Source organism: Neoarius graeffei, chromosome 4 (assembly GCF_027579695.1).
Source record: "Neoarius graeffei isolate fNeoGra1 chromosome 4, fNeoGra1.pri, whole genome shotgun sequence".
NCBI classification, from domain to species: Eukaryota; Metazoa; Chordata; class Actinopteri; order Siluriformes; family Ariidae; genus Neoarius; species Neoarius graeffei.
Window position 1 is genome coordinate 51,767,344 of NC_083572.1, and position 25,514 is coordinate 51,792,857.

The 25,514-nt window shown below is 44.9% G+C and overlaps 1 protein-coding gene across 4 annotated transcripts in view; it reads left to right on the top strand.

Moving 5' to 3' along the window:
- The window catches only part of LOC132884404 (synaptotagmin-2-like), a 138,282-nt gene that overhangs the window by 49,978 nt on the left and 62,790 nt on the right, over positions 1-25,514 (top strand). The window contains exon 1 of one of the 4 annotated variants that reach the window (XM_060918248.1): positions 5,391-5,523. The exons of 2 other annotated variants lie outside the window; for them this stretch is intronic. The gene's annotated coding sequence lies outside the window, so the exon portion shown is untranslated. Of the gene's footprint in view, positions 1-5,390; positions 5,524-14,504; positions 14,599-25,514 lie in introns of those variants that run through there. One more of the 4 variants, XM_060918244.1, reaches the window with a different exon arrangement.

Here is a 25,514-nt window from a genome sequence, read left to right on the forward strand (position 1 = left end):
GATTGTTCTTGCATTATTTTTCAACATAGTCTCCTTTAACTTCGGTGCACTTGGTCCACCAATGTTCATGTTTCATTATCTCTTATCAGAACAAGGTCACATCTTGAGCCTCCAGATCCTCCTCAGCAGCATAGATGACTTCATCATCACTCTGCAAATGGCGACCACGCGAGTGGGATTTCAGTTTGGGAAACAGATAGAAGTCAGATGGTGCCAGGTCGGATGAGTAAGGTGCACAAGGCAACAGTTCAAAGCCACATTTGGCTGCTTCTGCCCCTGCCACCTGTGCTGTGTGGACGGGAGCATTGTCCTGGAGCAACAGCACGCCAGCTTGAAGCGTTCCTCTCTTTTCTTCTTTGATTGCTTCTTTCGTTTGGGTTTTTGTGGACTGTGATATAAGGCTTTGTCGTATACAGTTACGCCCCACCCCTTGTTTCCGGGTGAGGCCGAGAACTTTTTGAAGTATCCTTGTATTGCTGGTTATATCTTGTGTGGAGTTTCTTGTGTGGGTTCCTCTGTGTTGTGCCAGTCGGTGGATCGGTGACTAAACTGCCTTGAGGAACGAGTGAGTAAGTGTGTGAATGTCGGTGTATGGTGCCCCGTATAGGGGTGTAAGTCTCAGGCTTCCACACAGTCCAGTTTCAGTTCATAAGTTAACCTAAGTCGGCCTACCAGTGATTGATGAATGACGGTGTTGTGGAGAAGAACTATTCTAAAGCGTGTCATATTCATTGGCAAATTACTTTGCTAGTCTTTTTTACACATCTGTTTGAAAAGATCAGTTATGTTCAGCTCTAATCTACGTCTCAATCGTTTTCTTGAAAATCAGTTGTGTGATTGTTACACTCTCAGTGCTCTATGATAGACTGCAGTCCAATCCAGGTTGTATTCCTGTCTCCAGTGTTCCTGGGATTGGTTCTACAGGAACAGGTCATTTCTATTCTCACCCAGGTGATACTGTAGATAATGCACGGCAACAATATACACTCACCGGCCACTTCATTAGGAGCACCCATCCATCCACCTGCTGTTTGATGCAGTTCTCTAATCAACCAATCCCTCCACAGCAGCACAACGCATAAAATCATGCAGATACAAATCAGGAGCTTCAGTTAGCGTTCACTTCGAACATCAGAATGGGAAAATTTGTGATCTCACTTTCACTGTGGCATGGGTGTTGGTGCCAGGTGGCAGTGTTGTAGTCAAGTCACTAAACCTCAAGTCGGAATCCAGTCTCGAGTCCCCAGTGTTCAAGTCCAAATCATTAAAAAAAAAAAAATCGAATCGAGTCCAAGACTCCAACCGCACCGTTTGACGGTGGCTGTTTTGGCGCCATTAACATTTTGTTCCTGAACATGACGCATGAACAGGTGAATGTGTGTTCTGTTTGTCAGGGAGCGCGAAGTATTCTGTCAGAGATGGTTGGGAGACGGATGTACAGAAGGTGTGTTTATTAATACAAGTGAAGACATGAACAATCCAGAACGGCAGGCAAAATCGTAAAACAGTGAAACAGGCAATAGGTCGAGCAAGGCACAAACAGGCTACCCAGCAGGATCAAAGACGAGAAACAGGAAACCAAACAAGGAAGGAAATAAGGCTCAGAAATGTGTCAGCAACGCAACTCAATACTTCGCAAAGTACCGTGTGTTTTCACAGTTTTCATATAGGTGCGCTGATTACGCCTTAATCCTGTGCAGGTGCGAGTCATTTATGGCACGTGCACGAGAGTCCACTTGCTGTCTGGAAGACAGCACACGCTGTCTGGAGAGCAGCCTGAGAGTCTATCTGATGCACGAGCCAAGGCGCGCAGGTGTGACACTCTTGTACGAAATTAGTACAAAAATTAATGTAGATATAAACATCTTATGCCAAATTATTATGGCACGTTACAAAAAATAAAGAAAAATCCGAGTCCTCGTCTCCAATTTGCAAGTCTGAATGCAGTTAATGCACGAGTCCGAGCCCAAGTCCGAGTCAAGTCACGAGTCCTTAAAATGAGGGCACAAGTCCTGGACACGAGTACTACAAGCCTGCCAGGTGGACTGGTTTGAGTGTTTCAGAAACTGCTAATCTCCTGGGGTTTTCACACACAACAGTCTCTAGAGTTTACACAGAATGGTGCGAAAAACAAAAAACAGTGAGCGACAGTTCTGTGGGTGGAAACAAACGCCTTGTAGATAAGAGAGGGTCAGAGGGAAACGGCCAGATTGGTTCGAGCTGCCAGGAAGGATATACAGTTAGGTCCATATATATTTGGACACTGACACAAATTTTGTTTTTTTTACCTGTTTACTGAAACATATTCAGGTTATAGTTATATAATGGACATGGACATAAAGTCCAGACTTTCAGCTTTCATTTGAGGGTATCCACATTAAAACTGGATGAAGGGTTTACAGGGGCTTCAAAGTTTGGGAGAATAGCAGGGTACAAATAATTTACAGCAGGGTGCAAAATGGTAAAATGTCTGCCAGCGGCAGACATAATGCACGCAAAGCGTGCAGGGATGGATGGATAGATAGATAGATAGATAGATAGATAGATAGATAGATAGATAGATGCAAGTACGAATTTTTCATGGGGCGGGATGGTTTGGAACAGGCCATCTAAAATTGGGATAACATTTACCCGGGACGGGTATTTGAGGCGGGTCGTCTAGCTTAAGCTTGATTAGCGTTGTTATGCACGCCAGTGTTTCCCACAGAAATTTTGGAGACTATGGGGGCAAGCCATGGGGGAGGCGCGGGGGTTGTTTAAAATTGAGTGATATGTTAAATATTAAGTTATTACTGAAAAACTATTAATTAAAAAAACAGACACTGAGAAATGGTCTTATAAACAACTTTACCAATATAAAAGATTACCAGGACTACAAAAATGCAGAAAAATAGGCTTTACTTATCCAAATGCTCCTGTTGGTTCAAAAGTTAAAGTGCATAGAACCTCACAGCACAACATGAAGTTACCTTAAAATATAATATAAATGCCTCAGCTTTCATGTAAGAAAAAAAAAACTATTAATACTAGTACTGTGTGCAGTCAGTCTCTCCTGAAGACTAAATTAAACAATAATTATAAACTAATAAAATAAATGGCTCAGGCTTCATAGAAGAAAAAAACAATTTGAACAGAATCTCACAGTATGATGCTGAAGCTGCCTAAACAATGGAAAATAAAATACCATTTTGGCAAAAACATTGGCATCCATTAATTTCTTGTATTAAAGGAACAGTCCACCGTATTTCCATAATGAAATATGCTCTTATCTGAATTGAGAGGAGCTGCTCCGTACCTATCCGAGCTTTGCGCGACCTCCCAGTCAGTCAGACGCAGTCAGACGCGCTGTCACTCCTGTTAGCAATGTAGCTAGGCTCAGTATGGCCAACGGTATTTTTTGGGGCTGTAGTTAGATGCGACCAAACTCTTCCGCGTTTTTCCTGTTTACATAGGTTTATATGACCAGTGATATGAAACAAGTTCAGTTACACAAATTGAAATGTAGCGATTTTCTATGCTATGGAAAGTCCGCACTATAATGACAGGCGTACTAACACCTTCTGCGCGCTTCGGCAGCGCATTGGCGCGCAGAAGGTGTTAGTACGCCTGTCATTATAGTGCGGACTTTCCATAGCATAGAAAATCGCTACATTTCAATATATAAACACAATATATAAACACAATCTGGCAACACAGGGCAGTAATGGCTGCACTCGTGTCGAGGATGTAAACACAGTTGACGTGGCAACGGACATACATGACATAGTGGATGTAATTTACGTTCACAACTTTTTTTGCTGTCAGAAATATTTAATATTAAATTTTGTGACTCGGCTGACAATAGCCGGCGGCATAACAAGCCATAGCCGGCGATTTGCCGCTGGTGACCGGCTACTTTTGAGACCACTGGGTTTAGGAGTTTCAGCTCCTTAACATGTGCCACCCTGTTTTTAAAGGGACCAAAAGTAATTGGACAATTGACTCAAAGGCTATTTCATGGGCAGGTGTGGGCAATTCCTTCGTTATGTCATTCCCAATTAAGCAGATAAAAGGCCTGGAGTTGATTTGAGGTGTGGTGCTTGCATTTGGAAGATTTTGCTGTGAAGAAAACATGCGGTCAAAGGAGCTCTCCATGCAGGTGAAACAAGCCATCCTTAAGCTGCGAAAACAGAAAAAACCCATCCGAGAAATTGCTACAATATTAGGAGTGGCAAAATCTACAGTTTGGTACATCCTGAGAAAAAAAGAAAGCACTGGTGAACTCATCAATGCAAAAAGACCTGGACGCCCACAGAAGAGAACAGTGGTGGATGATCGCAGAATAATTTCCATTGTGAAGAGAAACCCCTTCACAACAGCCAACCAAGTGAACAACACTCTCCAGGAGGTAGGCGTATCAATATCCAAATCTACCATAAAGAGAAGACTGCATGAAAGTAAATACAGAGGGTTCACTGCACGGTGCAAGCCACTCATAAGCCTCAAGAATAAAAAGGCCAGATTGGACTTTGCTAAAAAACATCTAAAAAAGCCAGCACAGTTCTGGAAGAACATTCTTTGGACAGATGAAACCAAGATCAACCTCTACCAGAATGATGGCAAGAAAAAAGTATGGCGAAGGTGTGGTACAGCTCATGATCCAAAGCATACCACATCTGTAAAACACGGCGGAGGCAGTGTGATGGCTTGGGCATGCATGGCTGCCAATGGCACTGGGTCACTAGTGTTTATTGATGATGTGACACAGGACAGAAGCAGCTGGATGAATTCTGAGGTATTCAGAGACATACTGTGTGCTCAAATCCAGCCAAACTGATTGGTCGGTGTTTCATAATACAGATGGACAATGACCCAAAACATAAAGCCAAAGCAACCCAGGAGTTTATTAAAGCAAAGAAGTGGAATATTCTTGAATGGCCAAGTCAGTCACCTGATCTCAATCCAATTGAGCATGCATTTCACTTGTTAAAGACTAAACTTCAGACAGAAAGGCCCAAAAACAAACAGCAACTGAAAACCGCTGCAGTAAAGGCCTGGCAGAGCATTAAAAAGGAGGAAACACAGCGTCTGGTGATGTCCATGAGTTCAAGACTTCAGGCAGTCATTGCCAACAAAGGGTTTTCAACCAAGTATTAGAAATGAACATTTTATTTACAATTATTTAATTTGTCCAATTACTTTTGAGCCCCTGAAATGAAGGGATTGTGTTTTTAAAAAATGCTTTAGTTTCTCACATTTTTATGCAATCATTTTGTTCAATCCACTGAATTAAAGCTGAAAGTCTGAACTTCAACTGCATCTGAATTGTTTTGTTCACAATTCATTGTGGTAATGTACAGAACCAAAATTAGAAAAATGTTGTCTCTGTCCAAATATTTATGGACCTAACTGTAGCAACTCTGCAACCGTGGTGAGCAGAAAAGCATCTCAGCACGCAACAGCAGAAGACCACATTGGGTTCCACTCCTGCCAGCCAAGAACAGGAATCTTAGAATCAAGAATAAGTTCCTATTAAAGTGGCCGGTGAGTGTATTTCCTTGTTAGCTGTTTTTCTGTTAAAGCAAAAAGCAAAAAAGTAAAGCCTGTGCTTCATAGACTACTAGCTGTTTTTATTTGGATCTATAGTGTATATGTATACAGGCCCATCACACACCCAGGCACAGGCATAGACATAGACATACGTCTGGCTAAATAAAGAAGGCGCCCCATTTTGTGTAGAATAAATCATATACCAATCAATGAAAGAGTCTCGGTGCTGAGAGCTTTGGGCCTTGCTCATGATCGCAAATGTGATTGTGTCAGTGCTTCACAGCCCGGAGTCAAATGACTTCTCATCGAGAGGATGGAATATGTCTGAACATATAGTGCACGATAGAAGATATCATAATATCATTTCCTATAGATAGATAGATAGATAGATAGATAGATAGATAGATAGATAGATAGATAGATAGATAGATAGATAGATAGATAGATAGATAGTAAGTAATTAGGAAATGAAAGAATACATCAGATGTCTGCACACTCGATGTTAATTAATCAGTACACAAGTCTTTTCGTCAGAGAAAAAAAGTGGTCATGCCTCATAATTTCTGATGATTATTTATTCATAAAGATGTCTTACTACCAGACTACTCACGTTAATCCTGTTCCAAAATTAGACCTTTTCGCAGAGTTTTGGGTTAATTAGATGGAAGTGAGCACACACATTTATGCATTATACTCTATATAGGGCAAATGCAGATGTGGGTTATATTATCGTCCTTTTTGGTAGTGACTCAGAGCACGAAAGGATCGCATGCCACCGACTGAACATAATAAAGCGATACTCGATCACTATTCTTGACTTTCCTCACGTTTACCTCACCGATAGATCGTTGCATGATTCGGGAGCGTCGCCTCGTGTAAATTACAGTCGGAGAAGCAACACGGGAATAAGTGCGGCATATGAGCTGATGATTAACGTTGCCACTTTTGTTATTTTTGCCTTGTGTTCAGATCGGCTAATTGAATCAGGAGTGGCAAGCTCCACGTGGTGAAAGGTGATCCAGCTGAGTGGGCACCTTACGGCACAGTGCCAGCATAGCACTCTGCGTCTTTCCACCCTCCGACACACACACTGAGTTATCTCCTCAGCACTAGAGACAGACAAAGCTGTAACGTCACCCTGTGTAGCTTTTTAAGAGTGATTTCAAGTCTTGTACGCCACACTGATGAGTTCATATCCATGTGGATGTGAATTCTCTCTCCCTCTCTCTGTCTATCTGTCTTGTGTCTGCATCTTGTGCCTGAAGTTCTCCACTCCTCTAATAAATCATACACACTGTACTCTGCATAAATAAAACACTCCCTTTCACCATTATTTCCATTCACAAGGCAAGAAAATATATAGAGCACCAGTCAAAAGTTTGGACACACCGACGCATTCATAGATTTTTGTGTTTCTACACTGTAGAACAATACTGAAGTCATCAAAACTATGAAATAACATATGGATCATATATACTGTATATAGATTATTCAACGGTTGCGTGGAGATATGACGTTTATCTTCAAGCAGCGAATGTATATTTCACGAGTGAGTAAAGTGAACAAGTGAAATATTTTTCAACACGAGAACATAAACTTCATATCTTCGCACCACCGTGTAATGCTCTTTATATTATACGGACACAGCCACAAAAAATATATATATGCAAGTTAACCAAAAGAATTTTAATTTTGAACCGGTTCGCCATTTTAACAACACGCGTCTAGTCAGTGGGAAAACACTGGGAGTGACGTCATCGGAGTGAAATATCGGGAATTATTATCCATACAGGACACTTTTTCAATGGAATAAAAACAGGTGTTCTATTCCCTTCTAGTGGGTTTCATTCATTTGGTTTGATAGCATGCAATATTGTTAGCATGTCGCTTATCCTACATGTATTACGTCACTCTATCCAATGGAGAATGAGCGCTAAATATGGTTTGCGATATTGCATGGTTGTCAAGACAACATGACGTCACACGTCGGAGACGTAAAACTTCCGTGCTAGCGAGCGACTGTGACAATTTGTAAACAAACATGGCCGCCAGGTTTGCTTTGTTAAATACGGAAGATTTTGAGAGAATTTTGAAAGAGAAAGACGCGTTGAACACCCGAAAGGAATGTGTACATATTATAATAATAATAATAATAATAACGGCTTTTTTGTGGTATATCAGAGATATTCCATTCAGCGAGCATGATATTGAACGAGTTGAAGAATGGAATATATCTGATATACCACTTAACGCCAGCCAATATTATTTAATTTTTTTTTGCGGTGCGTTTTCCATCAAATCCTGTGCTCTGTTTGGATGGCGAGCGGGTCCGTATCCTACGCTACGGACCCCGGTTACGGACCTCTGGCGACTCTCTCATTCACAACAACAACAAACATAGTAGAATTTTTTGTCAACATTTATCTTTTTTTTAATAAGATTTATTTATAAGATTATCAAAAACCTTATAAATTTTTGCCAGCATTTCTCAGGAGAATAGCATTAATTTTACAGCATGGATAGCGATAACGATAGTGTTCACAGCGAAAGCGAGTTTTACTACCCTGAAGAAGAAATAAAAGACATTTCAGGAGAAAGCTAAAAACCTGTAGCTTGCTAACAGTTTGATCTCATTAGTTAATGAGGCCCATTTTGGACCATGTTATCCTAATACATAATATTACATTAGGTAAAAACTTGCAACCAGTACAATCTCTTCTTCAAAGTTTCACCAAATGGCTTTATTTATGCAATATAAAGGTCATAATAATGTATAACTTTGGTCGAGCAAAAACATGGTTGAATCCTGAATGACTAATTTTGTATAAATAGGGGACTACATAGGTGGCAAAATGTAGTTTTTTTTTTTTTTTTTTCCTGCCATGGAAGTGCACTTGTATACCGAGGAGGAAGCCATTTGCATTACAGCCGTGAATGAGGATTCAAAATGGCGGCTCGGCTCGGTTTTCCCTTTCGGGCGCTCTCGTTTTCTGTTAGAATTTGGTAAAGAAAAAAATAAATATATTATTTACCAGCTTAAGGTCGGTCCGTATGGTGAAATACAGTGACCTCGGCTTTGAATACTGACCTCGGCCCAGAGGGCCTCGCTCAGTACTTTCAAGACCTCGGTCACGGTATTTCACCATACGGACCTCCCAGATGGTAAATAACATATATACACATGTCACTCAGATCCGTGATGTATTTCATATGAAAAATGTGATTTTTCAACACGATAAACTGCATATCTTCAAGCCAACATGCCATTTTCTTTTTATTATATAAACACATTCACAAACAAGAAGCACCCAAATTTATCAAAACAATTAATCGATTTCCTCATGAGTGATATATAGAGATTTATGTCAAGGTTTTGGTTCTCCATGTCCCGGATGTAGCTCGTATGAAGAATACAAGTGGTGTATTTTCCAGTAAAACACTCATGTCAATATAATATATGGAATTACGTGGGAAACAAAAAAGTGTAAAGAAAACAAAGTATGTTTGATATTATAGATTCTTATAGATCAATCTTATAGATTAAATAACCGTATTCCACAACTGTAGTAATCCATATTATGTCAAGAAGCGCTCAACTAAGTAAAGAGAAACGACATCCATCATTACTTTAAGACATGAAGTGACTTTTAATGAATAAAAATCAAGAAAAAATATTGAGTTAGAGGCTGTGTCCAAACTTTTCACTGGCCCTGTGTTTACTTGATGGCTTATCTCGAATCTACATCCACTCCAGATGTTTTATACGCACTCTCAGTACTCACATTGCAAAGTTTAATTTTCAAAATTGCAATATGACCAACACATTTTACCACAAAAATCTGAGTGTACGTGGGCTGATATAATGTGCTCATTAATCCACCGCTTCTTGTAAAGCGTTCATTTTGATAAATGTCGACTCCCTGTGACTGCTTTGTCGCCTGCTTCTTCCTCTTGTATTATTAACAGCTCCATATCCTGAAATGACTGTTTTGGTCACTATTAAGAATATTTTCTGCAACACATGGAAAAAAAAATGAAATGTGTTTGTCCTGAACTAATTAGATGTTGGGATTTTATGACAGGCATAAATCTTATCGTTTCAGGCGAATGACTGTGGCAAGGAAACAAATGGGCTTTGAGATGGGCTGTGTAGTTTCAATTCCTCATAACATGGGGGTGTGCAGGGTTTTAATATATGCAGTGCAGATGGATTGTAACTCCCGTTTTTGATGGACATGTTCTGTTACTTTGTGTGCTTGAGGCCTGCCTGAAACCCAATTTAGTTGACAAGACGACGCAAGTAAACTGCACCACTTGGACATTTATACAACACCTGTCCCAAACTTTCGAATAGGAGTCATCTCATCTCATTATCTCTAGCCACTTTATCCTTCTACAGGGTTGCAGGCAAGCTGGACCCTATCCCAGCTGACTACGGGCGAAAGGCGGGGTACACCCTGGACAAGTCGCCAGGTCATCACAGGGCTGACACATAGACACAGACAACCATTCACACTCACATTCACACCTACGGTCAATTTAGAGTCACCAGTTAACCTAACCTGCATGTCTTTGGACTGTGGGGGAAACCGGAGCACCCGGAGGAAACCCATGCGGACACGGGGAGAATATGCAAACTCCACACAGAAAGGCCCTCGCCGGCCGCTGGGCTCAAACCTGGACCTTCTTGCTGTGAGGCGACAGCGCTAACCACTACACCAATGGGAGTCATAAGAAGAAAAAAAAATACACTTCAGCAGGAACACATGCTTGTCAGCCTGAACTAAAACAAAGCACTTGTCCCTCATCTGTTTCTCGTCGTACAATGGTTCAGGCTTTCACAAAAAAAACCTCCGTTTCATTTTGATCATAATTTTAAAACGAACCATTCAGACTTAAATACTTGGATCTAGAAGGTCAGTGTATGTGCTTTTAATGTAGCAGCTGTCTTTTTTTTTTCCCCAAATGTCTGTTCCTACAGACTCATTACCGTATATGCCCTATACTCACTGGCCAATCTATTAGAAACACCTGCACATTTATGCAATTAATGCAGAAAAAATGATACGTTTTTGTGATATTTTTCAACACGAGAAGGTAAACTTCTTATCTTCACGCCACTCCTTCTTCTTCTTCTTCTTCTGGCTGCTCCCGATTAGGGGTCGCCACAGCGGATCTTTTGTCTCCATTGCTCCCTGTCTTCCGCATCCTTCTCTACCACACCTGCCACTTTCATGTCGTCTCTCACCACATCCATGTATCTCCTCTTTGGCCTTCCTCATTTTCGCTTGCCTGGCAGCTCCATCCTCAACATTCTCCTTCCAACATGCTCTGCATCTCTTCTCAGGATGTGCCCATACCATCTCCGTCTCATCTCTCTTAGCTTAATTCCCAAGCTCTCCACATGTGCTGTTCCTCTGATGTGCTCGTTCCTTATCCTGTTTAACCTTGTTACTCCTATCATAAACCTTAACATCCTCCAACTTTGCCTCCTGTCTCTTCGTTAAGGGGACGGTCTCCAATCCATACATCACAGCTGGTCTCACTACTGTCTTATACATCTTACCTTTCACTTTTGCTGGGACTTTCCTATCACAAATGACTCTCGAAATCCTTCTCCAACTGCTCCACCCTGCCTGCGCTCTCTTTCTCACCTCACTATCGCAGCCCCCATTTTCCTGCACAGTTGACCCCAGGTACTTGAATTCACCAACTTTCTTTACGTCTACTCCTTGCATCTTCACTACACTCTCATCCCCATTCTCATTGATGCACAATCTTCACGCCACTCTGTAATATTATTTATATTATATGGATACATACACAAAAAATACACAAGTTAATCAAAAGAATTTAAATTTCGAACCGGTTCGCCATTGGGCGGCACGATGGTGTAGTGGTTAGCACTGTTGCCTCACAGCAAGAAGGTCCTGGGTTTGAGCCCAGTGGCCAGCGAGGGCCTTTCTGTGTGGAGTTTGCATGTTCTCCCCGTGTCCGCATGGGTTTCCTCTGAAGACATGCAGGTTAGGCTAATTGGTGGCTCTAAATTGACCGTAGGTGTGAATGGTTGTTTGTCTCTGTGTCAGCTTTGCGATGACCTGGCAACTTGTCCAGGGTGTACCCTGCCTTTCGCTTGTAGTCAGCTGGGATAGGCTCCAGCTTGCCTGTGACCCTGTAGAACAGGATAAGCGGCTACGAATGATGGATGGATGGTTCACCATTTTGACAACACTCGTCTAGTCAGCAAGAACACACTGGGAGTGACGACATCAGAGTGAAATATCGGGAATTATTATACATACAGGACACTTTTTCCATGGAATAAAAACATGTGTTGTATTCCCTTTTAGTTGGTTTATTGGTGGCAGGCAATATTGTTATCATATCGCTTATCCTCCGTGTATTACGCCACTCTGCCCAATGGAGAATGAGCGTGCAGTATTGTTACAATATTGCATGTTGTCTTGACATACATCGGAGTTCATGTGAAGATCCAATGACAAAACTTTTCCGCTGTGCATGCACAGAATCATTTCTTTGTCCACCAGGAAAGAGAGTAGATGGGGTTAATTCAGCGCTACTGCTCGGATTAAGCACCATATAAACTGAAAGCTGAAACTGAAAACGTGCTGAACACCCGAAAAGCTGCAAAATCTTCTTCGCGCATATTTACAAAAGAAAAACATACCAGCGGACATCGAAAAACTGGAAAAGAGACACGTCGGAGATGTAAAACTTCCGTGCCAGCGAATGACTGTGACAGTGTGTAAACAAACATGGCTGCCAGGTTTGCTTCACTAAAAGCAGAAGATTTTGAGAGAATTTTGGCTGCCAGGTCGCTTTGTTGTGTGTAGTTGTCGATATTGATTTTAAAAGTAACTAAGTAAATTACACAGGGAAAATAATAATAATATTCGTCTTGACTGCGATAGCATTGACCTTCGCTAAAGCTACTGCTACACCGGCTGGAAGGTAACGGGACTGCCATGCTAACAGCACTGAATCGCAGGTAAGCTAGCGTTGACCTTTGAGAATACTGATATGAAGAGTGTGTATGTCTCATCTCATTATCTGTAGCCACTTTATCCTGTTCTACAGGGTCGCAGGCAAGCTGGAGCCCATCCCAGCTGACTATGGGCGAAAGGCGGGGTACACCCTGGACAAGTCACCAGGTCATCACAGGGCTGACACATAGACACAGACAACCATTCACACTCACATTCACACCTACGGTCAATTTAGAGTCACCAGTTAACCTAACCTGCATGCCTTTGGACTGTGGGGGAAACCGGAGCACCCGGAGGAAACCCACACGGACACAGGGAGAACATGCAAACTCCACACAGAAAGGCCCTCGCCGGCCAGGGGGCTCGAACCCGGACTTTCTTGCTGTGAGGTGACAGCGCTAACCACTACACCACCGTGCCGCCGAGTGTGTACTGTATGTATAATAATAATAATAATATTGGCTGGCTTTTTTTCATGGTATATCAGATGTATTTCACTCAGGTAACATGATATTAAACAAGTTAAAGTTCAAAGTTACTTTCGTTCGTAGTTAATTGTTACATTGCCGTTGTTCCAGACAAAAGGGCTTTGCTGAGTGAAGTCCACGAGTGAAGTCCTCTTGTAAAAGTCTCCGTCACTTTTCCTCACCTCCAAGTAGAACTTTGACAATATTTCCGCTATTGCTCTCTTTTCCAGTTTTTCGGTGTCCGTTGGTCTGTTTTTCTCTTGTAAATACACGTGAAGAATATCCAGCGAAGTTTTGGGAGCCTTTCGGGTGTTCAGCGCGTCTTTCTCTTTAAATCTTCCGCTTTTAATGAAGTAAACCTCGCGGCCATATTTGTGTACAAACCGTCAGTCATTCACTAGTGCAGAAGTTTTACATCTCCGACGTGTCTCTTTTCCAGTTTTTTGATGTCCATTGGTATGTTTTTCTCCTTTAAATATGTGTGAAGAATATCCAGTGAAGTTTTGGGAGCCTTTCAGGTGTTCAGCGCGTCTTCAGTTTCAGTTTTCAGTTTATTCATTTCGTGCTCAAACCGAGCACCAAATTAACCCCATCTTCTCTCTCTCCCGGCCGACAAAGAAATGATGTGCGCATGCGCAGCAGCAAAGTTTCGTCATTGGATCTTCGCATGAGCTCCGGCGTGTGACGTCGTGTTGTCTTGACAACATGCAATATTATAACAATATTGCATGCTCAGTCTCCATTGGGCAGAGTGGCGTAATACATGAAGGATAAGCGATATGATAACAATGTTGCCTGCCATCAATAAACCCACTAGAAGGGAACAGAACACATGTTTTTATTCCATGGAAAAAGTGGCCCGTATGTATAATAATTGCACGTACAGTAGGAGTAGGCCTGCAGTAGGTGTTCAGTGTAAAGTGGCTAGTGGGTATACATTGCTGCATTACCGTATAACCGATGCATTTTTCAACAATCTATATTTATACAGTCGGGCCGAGTGAATAGTTTGCTTCGGAATGGTATCTGTCCTCTCCAGTGTTGGTGTGAGCACCCCGTCTGTCACCGCTGCTTCATTTCACTGGCTAAAACAGTACGGTCCCAAAGGGAGGAGGATTTTACATATTTATAATTTAAGATTGTCCTCCAGTACCCGTTTGGGCGTAGCTTTCTGCATGCAGCAGTGTGTGAGCAGCATCCTAAATGAGGAGAGAGAGAGAGGCAGAGACATGGGAAGTAAATGAGTATTAGAAAGGAATCAAGGGAGAGCATGTGTATATGTCAGCGTGATGGAGAGAATTGAGGATAGGTAATGAGACGGAGAGAGAGAGAGAGAGAGAGATGTGTGATAAAGGGTCTGGGTGGTGTGACAACATTGAGCGAGCTCTTGTGTGTGAGAGAGATGGGGGTTACTGTGTGCGCGCGCGTGTGTGTGTGTGTGTCAGCGAGCTCTGCTGCAGTAGAGGGAAGTGAGGGGCGCTGCAGTTTGCTCTGATGGAAGAGTCATTGGGGGATGTTACCTCACCAGTGAGGCATTAAGTCCACCACTTGTTTTGGATGGGTGGCTCAGACTGGAAGGATAGAACCATTGCCTGGTAAGGGATTTCCCCTTTTTTTCTTTCCTTCTCTCTCTCTCTCTCTCTCTCTCTCTCTCTCTCTCTCTCTCTCTCTCTTTCCAAACTCTAAGCTTGAATGCCACAGTTCCTTTGCATACTTCATACAAGATTTGCTTTATTCGCTTCTCAGATTATTTCATTTCGGACCAATACAGCATTGATTCTTTTTTCAAACTTGTGAATGAAATCATTGAATATTTGAAGCTCGAGTAGAATCGAAGCAATAAAGCTGTCACAGCTGATGCAGTAACACTGACAATGACAGTAATTAATTATGCAATTCACTAACGTAGCCGCAGTGCCATATCTCTAATAATGAGCCTGGTGCAAGTTGGGAGGATGTACTCACCACTACAAACTGTGCTGTCGGGACTGCACGTAAGTTATAAGTATTTTTTTCCCACGTACATTTCTCTTATATATGCACCAGGGCTCTGCATTAGAGTCAGTGAACAGTCTGAGCCTCAGTGTATAACCTCATAACATCACCCTGCTCTGGACGCTTTATGCCAATAGATTCCCCGTCTTCTTCTCTCAGTACTGGACAGTGCATTATAGGGGACACATATTGTACTATACGTGCTGTACTCTGAGAACACAGACGATCAGTGATGAAGCTGCATGTGAGGTCAGACCAAGACAAGCAGTCATACAGCCTTTAAAGTAACCTTAGTGCACATCCATATATACGCCAAACCATGTTTCTGAAAGTAACTCGAATGTAGTATGTGTTGATCATGTTTAATGGTTTTAGCAAAACCACTGCGATTGTGTCACGTACAATCATTTCAACTGTTAGGAATAAATGATTCTAACAATATATCTCCATTCATGACATCATCCCAACACCATGATTTTGCTGAAAGGTCTAATAATTGTTTCGGATGACTCATATCACCTGGATTAGTAACAAGATTAATAATAACTAATGCTACTAATAGATATTTAACAGCTATTCCACGAAACCGAGTCCTACCTGAGCTAGCGGCTCTAAGCCATGTACGACGAGATTGAGTGAGTGGAATAACGGTTTTATTCTGTTCACTGGATTTTGAGAAACAGAGCATTTTTCTCATCTCATCTCATTATCTCTAGCCGCTTTGTCCTTCTACAGGGTCGTAGGCAAGCTGGAGCCTATCCCAGCTGACTACAGGCGAAAGGCGGGGTACACCCTGGACAAGTCGCCAGGTCATCACAGGGCCGACACATAGACACAGACAACCATTCACACTCACATTCACACCTACGGTCAATTTAGAGTCACCAGTTAACCTAACCTGCATGTTTTTGGACTGTGGGGGAAACCGGAGCACCCGGAGGAAACCCACGCGGACACGGGGAGAACATGCAAACTCCACACAGAAAGGCCCTTGCCGGCCATGGGGCTCGAACCCGGACCTTCTTGCTGTGAGGCGACAGCGCTAACCACTACACCACCGTGCCGCCCAGAGCGTTTTTATTTTCATTTTTTTGCAAACTCGATAAACAAAAGCTTTATACAAAACGTCCAACAAAATCATTTCTGCTGAGAATGTAAACAAGCCGGCGAAATGACAGGAGCAATTTGTGAAAAATGCTCTAATAATAATTCTTGAAAATTTTTTAAAAAGGATACGTTCTTACCGTCAAACACTTTCATTCCGTACTTTGTCGCTTTTTTGTATTTTGGGGGTTTTGTTTTCAGGTAGAGTTATTATTTCATCCTTGGTTGGTTCAGCAACACGCTCTGCTATTTTCTTCTTCTTTAGGTTTTTTTTTTTGGTGGTTGGGAAACCAACTTAAAGGTACGTTACCGCCACTGACTGGGCTGGAGTGTGGAACAGGAGATATGGGGGTGCAAAAAAAAAACTATATTCTTTTAGCTATTTCTCCAGCCATTATCTGTAACCACTTATCCTGTGCAGGGTCACAGGCAAGCTGGAGCCTATCCCAGCTGACTATGGATGAGAGGTGGGGTACAACCTGGACAAGTTGCCAGATCATCACAGGGCTGACACACAGAGACAAACAACCAGCCACACTCACGGTCAATTTTGAGCCACCAATTAATCTTACCTGCATGTCTTTGGACTGTGGGGGAAACCCACGTAGACACGGGGAGAACATGCAAACTCCACACAGAAAGGCCCCTGTCAGCCACTGGGCTCGAACCCAGAACCTTCTTGCTGTGAGGCGACAGCGCTAACCACTACACCACCGTGCTGCCCTTAGCTACTTCTGTTTCTTTTAAATATTTGATAACAAAGTGATATATCTGACTTGATGCATTCCACCATTTTGGTTTTCTCTACTCACGGTATATGAGCTGATAGCCTAGTAGTAGAGTAGCCAATCGGAGTGCACGATTGCTCATATCCAGTGAATGTGAATAGAATAATATATCTTATGCTGTATTTGATGATAATTTCTTATTGATCCTACTATGGATATTGTATTTGTTAGTTTGTTGGGCAGCACGGTGGTGTAGTGGTTAGCACGGTCGCCTCACAACAAGAAGGTTCTGGGTTTGAACCCAGCAGTTGTCGAGGGCCTTTCTGTGTGGAGTTTGCATGTTCTCCCTGTGTCTGCGTGGGTTTCCTCCGGGTGCTCCGGTTTCCCCCACAGTCCAAAGACATGCAGGTTAGGTTAATACGGGACGGCCTTAGGCTGAGGTGCCTTTGAGCGAGGCACCTAACTCCCAACTGCTCCCCGGGTGCTGTTCGCATGGCTGCCCACTGCTCTGGGTATGTGTGTGTGCTCATTGCTCACGTATGTGTTCACTGCTTCAGACGGGTTAAATGCAGAGAGGAAATTTCACAAGTGTGTGATGAATAAAGTTGTTCTTCTTTTCTTTCTAAAGCACTGTTTTGTTTTGTTTGTCTTTTTTTTTTTTAAAGTATTTTTATGTATAGCGTAGAAGCTTTATCCATTTCACCGGTCTCTATTTTAACACGTAACAGATGATTTTATAACTTCCCCAATGTCCGTAGGACCCTCACTTATGTGTCACCTCTAGTGGTCATGTGCAAAACCTGAGCAAAAAACACTGCATTCTTCTGAATGGGGTCCATGTGAGCTGCATTGTGAGGCCTGCCGAATCGTCCAGTCATTATTATCTCCATTTTTTCCACTGTTCCACAGTCCCATCTCTGCAGCCATGGAAAACGGATTACTTAAATAGTGCACACTTAATTTACTGGAATAGTTTTACTTAAGCCTTTAGGTGACATGAAGTACAGTAAGTAATGAGCTCAGGCTTTGCCTACTCTTAAATACTACTTTTACAGAAAATGAGTTTCTTCACAAAAGCCTTTGTTTAGATCAGGGGTCATCAAACTACGGCCCGCGGGCCGACTCCGGCCCGCCACCCCCCTTTGACCGGCCCCCAGCCCCTCTGCCCCCCACCACTTGAACCGGCCCTATGAGGCAATCCCCAAAAGTGGTCATGGCCTATTTTTTTAAATTGCTTTTTGGCAAATAATAACATGTCTGCATCTTGTATTTTGTTGATTTTATCAATTAAAATTGATATTTCGTTATAAAATTAACTATTCATATTTTCCGAATTTTCATCATATGCTCGCGATCAAGCAGCGACAGGCAGCGCACGCGCAGAGAACTGTCAGTGTCCAGGACAGCAAAATGGCTAGCGGTAAACTAAAAGCTGACAGAGAGTGCAGAGTTTTTAAAGAACAGTGGACCACCGATTATTTTTTCGTTCAGTGTAAGGACTGTGCAGTTTGTCTTGTATGTAAAGAAAGTGTGTCGGTTTTCAAAGAATATAATCTGCATCGTCACTATGAAACCCGCCACAAACAGTATGCTAGTTTGCGAGGGCAAACAAGAGAAGACAGGATTCGGAGGATGAAACGCGGACTGGCTGCACAACAGAATGTATTCCTTTGCCAAACCCAGATCAACCAGGCTGCTGTCCGAGCTAGCTATAAGGTAGCTCACCTACTAGCTACCCATGGAAAGCCGTTTACTGATGGGGACTTTGTTAAAGTATGCATGCTTGCTAAGGCCGAGGAGGTGCGTCCCGACAAGAAGGATGCGCTCAACGCGGTGAGTCTCTCCGCACCTACTATGACCAGGCGAACCGAAGATTTGGGGGACAACGTGTATGGCCAGCTGAATGAGAGAGCGTCAGAATTTGAGTTTTTTGCTTTGGCCATGGATGAGAGCAATGACGTGCAGGACACAGCACAACTGCTGTGATCTATTGATCTATTGCTTATATTATTATAATTTCACTGTTTTTTAAAAATATATTTATTTTATAGGCCTATTTATTTGACCTTTATTAAGTGCTGCACACAATTATTATTAATATCAACAGGCCTACCTACAATTTATAATTTTTCACTCACCTTGGCCAGTGTCAATCACCTCAACTAGGCAGATGTTTCTTACCTTGACAGCTTTGATGTTATTTTTATTAGAAAATAAATAAATGGAATATCTGTGGTATTTCAAATTAAAATAGTGTGAAGACTCGATTACTACTTTTGCAAACCACTAGTAAAGATAAACAAAAATGTGCCAGGAATCAAGTGTTGATATAGTAGTATGGATATAGTAGTGGGGATGGCTGTGCCAGGCTAGTAATCTCTACTACACAATGAGGCCTGCTGGTGGTCATATTTGTCTGGGTCATACAATTCTATGTTATATAGCTGACCCAACCCCGGCCCCCCATCACAGTCAGGAACGACAATGTGGCCCCCAGAGAAAAAAGTTTGGTGACCCCTGGTTTAGATAGAGGACAGCATTGGACTTTTTTTTTTTTACCTCCCAATTTCCTCATCGAAAATTCCTACCCCCTAGCGCACAACAGCTACCAGACTTGGAGGGTGCAAGCTAGAAAGTGGTTTCTCCAACACATAAAGACAGATGATGTGTCTTTTTGAACTGCTTGTCATGTAACAGGAAGAGAGAAAAGACATCCTTCTCACGCGGACAGCTGGACCAATTATGCTCTCGTTTGCACTCCAGGCCATGGTTGGCTGTAATATCATCAGGATTTGAGCCTGCAATCTCCCAACGATCAGCCAAAAGCTTATCTGCGTCAATCCAAAACCTTTCATTAGGTTTTCATTTTGGTTTATTCCTTCACTTACAGACATTACTACATATACATGCATTTCCAATTGCTTTGTTTCTCCTTGTGCTTTAAGGTTCTTCTTGCAGTACTAGCCTGATGCTTAAAAACATCAAGAACAGTTATAACTGTTACAGACATACCTGCTGGATTAGGTAACCATGGAACAGAGATTATTAAAGACGGATTATTTAATTCCCTAACTCTTCAGCCACCTCTTCTCCCTCAAAAAAGCTAGAGCTTATTTATTTATTTATTTATTATTACCAAACTGACCCTGCATTGGAGTGAGTTCCTGAGAACCTCTGCCTTCAACAGAGAGTCTGGTACATTTTGTCAATAAACATGTCCAAGAACAACCTACTTTCACAGAAAGAGGCAACTGACCAACCACGAAGCATTTCCTAAATCCTGCTGGGAAACACACAAGATTACATGTCGCCAACAAAACTCTTTTATAGTTCAGCGACTATATCTGGTTCTGAACAGCTCATTGTGTGGCAATGTTCAGAAGTCTGGAAATTTCGTGAGCGCTTTAAAATTCTGGAACTCATAGCCATAAGTGTACAAAAGACATCAGACACTCAGTGGGCATTAGAGTGATGCTACTATTTCCATTACATCATGAATGTAAAATGTTGCCATGTCTACTCCCAATGAATGCAACATAAATTCAAATGATCCACACCTTACATGGAATTTCTTGCCTCACATAGATAGACAACTTTTACTCATAACCACACATCATCATCTTCCTTCTTTTTCCCATAGCCCGCAAGGGCACCACTGATGACATTTTAACATCCATCACTGGTATGTCTAGGGCATTTTAAACTTGGCAGAGTCCATCCCTCTCCAATGGACAGTTTAGAGTAGCCAGTTAACCTAACTGCATGTCTTTGGACCATGATGGAAACCAGAGCACCCGGAGGAAACTCACGCAGACATGCCGAGAACATGCAAACTCCACACAGAAAGGCCCCTTGTCGGCCATGAGATTCGAACCTGGCACCTTCTTGCTGTGACAGTGCTAACCACTGCACCACGGTGCTGCCCAGCCACACATGTAAGCCCCAAAAAAACAAATCAAAAGCAAGACTCTGCTGCAAATTTAAGAAGTCGAGTCTTTACAAGGTTAGCTTATCATATACCGGTATCCTTGCTTGATTGCTCTTTGCTGGCATATACACGTCTCACAAACATGCTCATGTGGAAAGTTTACTTACTCGCTGTGATGTGGGTATATGGACACCTGACCACATGTCCTTTTTGAACATCTCATTCCAGATTTAGTCCCCTGTAGCAAGTGTTCTAGGTGGGTGGAGCACAGAAGCACGACAGGCCAGAACTGAGTTCTCAAAACTCTTTTATTTTAGCTTTTCAGCTTTTAACTATACACGCACGCACACACACAGGTATCCAGGTCGGGAGTAGCCCCCTTCGTCCGCGCTCCCTGTCCTCTTATCGGGCACGGTCACTGGGGAAGACACACAAACACAGGTTAATTCCCGTCAGGTGCAGTGATTCCGCCACTTACCTTCCCTGACTCCGCCCTCCATTCACAGACCGACGCTTGACCATGCCCCCGCTGCCACATACCCCCACCGCCCGACTCAGGCCGGGCAGCCGTCCGGCCTGCAGCCGATTCCCCCCCCTTGACGGGAGAGGAAGTCCGCCACAACCATTTGCGCCCCCGGCCTGTGGACCACCTTGAACTTAAACGGCTGGAGTGCCAGATGCCAACGGGTGATCCGCGCGTTGGCATCCGTCATGTGGTGGAACCACTGCAGGGGCGCGTGGTCCAACCAGAGGGTGAAAGGGCGCCCCAGCAGATAGTAGCGGAGGGCGAGAACCGCCCACTTGATGGTGAGGCATTCCTTCTCTATGGTGCTGTACCTGCCCTCGCGCACCGACAGCTTGCGGCTGATGTACAGCACTGGACGGTCCTCCCCCTCCACCTTCTGGGACAGAACAGCCCCCAGCCCTCTGTCTGATGCGTCTGTCTGTAAAACAAAGGGGAGAGAAAAGTCAGGGGAGTGTAACAGTGGCCGCCCACACAGTGCAGCCTTTACCTTAGAGAAAGCCCGCTGGCATTGCTCCATCCACTGGACCGGATCTGGTGCCCCCTTTTTAGTGAGATCAGTCAGCGGGCTGGTGACATCCGAATAATTAGGTATAAACCTACGATAATAGCCAGCCAGCCCCAGGAACTGCCTCACCCCCTTTTTGGTCTTGGGCCTCGGGCAGGCCGCAATTGCTGCCGTCTTATTGATTTGGGGACGTAGTGGGCGCCCCAAACAGCCCAAACGGAAATGTGACGAACTAATGTAAGCCAAACGGTGTGGAAAAGGCCGTTTTCTCTCAGGATAGTGGAGTCAAGGGGATCTGCCAATATCCCTTTTTTAAATCCAGTGTCGAATAAAAACGAGCCGTGCCTAGTCGATCGAGCAACTCGTCAATACAAGGCATTGGGTATGTGTCAAATTTAGACACCGCCTTGACTTTTCTATAGTCCACACAGAACCGGACCGACCCGTCGGCCTTGGGAACCAAGACCACCAGACTGCTCCAGTCACTGTGGGACTCCTCGACAATGGCCATTTCGAGTATGGTCTCGAGTTCTTCCCGAACCACCTTTTTCTTGTGTTCGGGCAGTCTGTAAGGGCGGCTGCTCACTACCACCCCCGGGGGCGTCTCAATGTGGTGTTCTATGAGGTGGGTGAGGCCGGGCAGGGGCGAAAACACGTCAGAAAATTCTGTTTGCAACCGGGCGACCTCCACAAGGTGGGCTCCACAGGGGACCAGAGCGGTGGGTGATGCCAATTTTCCCTTTTGAACCTCCGGCCCTAGCTCCGCCTTCTCGGGAACCACCGACACCAGCGCCATGGGGACCTCCTCGCTCCAATGTTTTAACAGATTGAGGTGGTATACCTGTAACGCCCCACCCCTGTCCATTCGCCTCACCTCATAGTCGACGTCCCTGACTCGCCGTGTGACCTCAAAGGGTCCTTGCCACCTGGCAATTAATTTAGAGCTCGACGTGGGCAGTAACACGAGTACTTTGTCTCCTGGTGTGAATTCCCTAAGGCGCGTGCCCCTGTTGTACAGGCGGACTTGACGCTCTTGAGCCTGCCGCAAATTCTCCTGGGTTAGGTGTGTGAGTGTGTGGAGTTTTGCGCGCAGGTCAATAACGTATTGAATTTCGTTTTTGCACAGGGAAGGTCCCTCCTCCCAGTTTTCCCGCAGCACATCTAGGATGCCACACGGCTTACGCCCATATAATAATTCAAATGGGGAGAACCCCGTGGAGGCTTGTGGGACCTCTCGCACTGCGAAAAGCAGGGGTTCGAGCCATTTATCCCAGTTACGTGCGTCCTCGCTTACAAATTTTTTAATTATGTTTTTGAGGGTGCAATTAAACCGTTTGACTAAGCCGTCCGTTTGTGGGTGATAAACGCTGGTGCGGATCGGCTTGATTCCCAATAACCCATACAGTTCGCGCAGTGTGCGTGACATGAACGTAGTGCCTTGATCAGTCAGAATCTCTTTGGGGATTCCCACTCGGGAGATAACGTGGAAGAGCGCTTCCGCAATACTACGTGCGGAGATATTGCGGAGCAGCACCGCTTCCGGATATCGCGTTGCATAGTCCACCAGAACTAAAATAAAGCGATACCCTTGTGTTGACCGATCTAATGGCCCGACGAGATCCATCCCAATTCTTTCGAATGGGGTCTCGATTAATGGTAGAGGGTGCAAAGGCGCGTTTGGGATGGCCACTGGATTTACTAACTGGCATTCGCGGCATGCCGTACACCACCTATGGACATCGCCGCGAATCCCTAGCCAATAGAACCGGGCCATTATTCGGGCTAGTGTCTTATCCTGCCCTAAGTGTCCAGCCATGGGATTAAAGTGAGCCGCCTGGAATACCAATTCCCGGCAGCTCTTTGGGATCAAAAGTTGGGTTATTTGTTCCTTAGTTTGAGTGTTCTGCATCACTCGGTATAACCTATCCTTAATAATGGAAAAATAGGGGAAGGACGGGGTGGCGTTTGGCTGGAGCGTTTGACCATCGATTACTCTCACTTGGTCAAACGCATGCCGCAGAGACTCGTCTCGCAATTGCTCTAACGGAAAATCCGTGAGGGATTCCCTGAGAGAGGGAGGAGGAACCTGCTGCTCCTCACTCTGACGCGGTGATGACGTAGAAGGCTCTGTGATAGCTGCTCCTGCCAACGCCACTCTGGGACCTCCCCCCGCTAAACTACGGCAGGACCCACTCTTCACTAAGTGCGTCATTAAATCCTGAAATCCCGGCCAATCAGTCCCCAAAATTATAGAGTGGGTGAGGCGAGGATTAACCGCCGCCTGAACTCTAAATTTCTCCCCTCGAAACAGAATGTGGATCGACACTAAAGGATAGTTGTGAACATCCCCGTGCACAGACAACACCTTCACCAACTGTGCTCTCCCCAATGCCTCGTTTTGCACCAGGCTTTGGTGGATTGAGGTCTGATTACAGCCGGAATCTACCAAAGCCTGATACGTATCCCCTTCGATACTCACCAGTATGCGATACGCTCCGGCCCGATCGAGGGCGGTTCCTGGCGCGTCGGGGATCCGGACCCCCGTGCCCACCTCCATCGCCGAGCACTGATGCTGGTGGTGCCCCGGCTCCCCGCAGCACCAGCACACCGGCCCGGGCTCTCTCTCTGCACCGGTGTTCCGGATATCACTCACCTGGGGGGGGAAGACACAGACACGGAAGTAGGAAACGGTAGAACACCGCGGGTGCAGTGGGCCGGCTGGGGTGGAGCCAGCCCCCGCCTCCGTGGTGGGGGAATGGGGCGAGGGAGAGGAACAGAAGGGGAGAGGGAGAGGGGAGGCGAGAAAGGGAGACACGCTGTCCTGCTGTTGGAACAGCCGCCATATGGTCCTCCACCAGCTCAATGGCCTGATCCAGCGACGCCAGGCGATGGCACTGGACCCACTCCGCGGTTCCTTCTGGAAGTCGAGCGACGAACTGCTCCAGTGCCACCAGATCGATGATCTCCTCGGCGTCGCGGTTGTCGGCCCTCAGCCACCGGCGACAGGCGTCCCGGAGTTGCTGGCCCAACGCGAACGGCTGACCTCCTCCAGGCGCAGCGTGTGGAAGCGCTGCCGCTGCTGCTCCGGAGTGCGACCCACGCGCTGGAGGACGGCCCTGCGGAGGTCCGCGTAGACCAGCCGGCTGTCGGCGGGGAGCTGTAGCCCGGCCAGCTGTGCATCGCCCGTGAGCAGGGGGAGGAGGTGCGCCGCACGCTGTTCCACCGGCCAACCCCACGCCTCTGCTGCCTGCTCAAAGAGAGTGAGAAAGGCCTCGGGGTCATCGTGCGGGCCCATCTTCGTCAGGGTGAGGTGGGAAGGGCCCGCGGCGGTGGAGGTGGTGGACCCCGCCGACGCAAGTAGGTGCCGGAACGCCTGGCAATCTTCCTGCTGCGCCAGCACCAGGGCCTCAAACCTTTGCTCCTGTTCTTCCCAGAGGGCAACCAGCACCTGGTGCTGGCTCTGTTGGGCCGTGGCGAGGGCATGAATCAGGTCCTTGAAAGGGGAGGACTCCATGGGGCTGTTCTCTCCTGCGCTCCATCCCTGGTTACGGCACCACTGTAGCAAGTGTTCTAGGTGGGTGGAGCACAGAAGCACGACAGGCCAGAACTGAGTTCTCAAAACTCGTTTATTTTAGCTTTTCAGCTTTTAACTATACACGCACGCACACACACAGGTATCCAGGTCGGGAGTAGCCCCCTTCCTCCGCGCTCCCTCTCCTCTTATC